This window comes from Montipora capricornis, chromosome 3 (genome assembly GCF_036669925.1).
Source record: "Montipora capricornis isolate CH-2021 chromosome 3, ASM3666992v2, whole genome shotgun sequence".
Taxonomy (NCBI): Eukaryota; Metazoa; Cnidaria; class Anthozoa; order Scleractinia; family Acroporidae; genus Montipora; species Montipora capricornis.
In genome coordinates this window covers 24,092,258-24,093,035 of record NC_090885.1, presented here as the reverse complement: position 1 = coordinate 24,093,035, position 778 = coordinate 24,092,258, and the positions used below count along the sequence as shown (strand labels likewise).

The 778-nt window shown below is 40.6% G+C and overlaps 1 protein-coding gene across 2 annotated transcripts in view; it reads right to left on the bottom strand.

The window, feature by feature from the left end:
- Positions 1-257: 257 nt before the first annotated feature.
- LOC138042614 (nuclear pore complex protein Nup205-like) overlaps positions 258-778 on the bottom strand; it is a 48,130-nt gene continuing 47,609 nt past the window's right edge. For both annotated transcript variants that reach the window (XM_068888568.1, XM_068888567.1), the window contains one exon: positions 258-778. This exon is cut by the window's right edge and continues 335 nt beyond it. The gene's annotated coding sequence lies outside the window, so the exon portion shown is untranslated.

Genomic DNA, 778 nt, shown 5'->3' with positions numbered 1-778 from the left:
AGAGCTTGTGTTTTGTGTTGTTCGATCACTAAACCAAAGAAAATGAACACAGGAAATGAAACTCGAAGCAAGGAAACTTTGTGCCAGATGTTCAAGGTCTTGCTGGACGTCCAGATATTTGGCTTTGATTGAAACTCACTGTCGCCTCTAGTTTCACGAGGAATCATGCAGCCACGATATCGAACTTCGACTATTCATCACTTATTCACCGTATCCGACTGCGTTTACCCGTGAGCAGAGTCAGGCGACAAACGGCTGTGAACACTTGACATCTATATTCTCGCTTCACCAAGAGTTACAAAATGAAGACCAAAACTACATTCCTTCACTCCCCGTCAAACGGAGATAAGGAGCTTTAACAGAAATCCATTGTTTTAATACACTAGGCGATGAATGATACTCAATACAAGGTCAAACTCGATTAGCAAAAACGGCAGGAATACACAAATTACACGGTCACAAAGAGAAAGCCGGAGAGTTTTCTAAGAACACTAAGTCGTTACTAGCTTGGAGATTTTCTGTTCCCTTTTGACTGTATGGTAATGCCAGCGAGACGAAGTAAATAGCTCTGCCTATTCTTGGTCGCCCTCTACAAAACGACGACATCAAATTACAAATCCTACTCAGTCTGCCGCAGCCAATGCGAACACTTGACGATGAATAATTTATTATTCTGATGAATAATTTATTATTCTCTATATTCTCTATTCTCTTTCAATGCTCCTTCAATTGGAAACTGAAGTATCTACAGTAGCATTGACGAAGCTTTGGTTTTCGT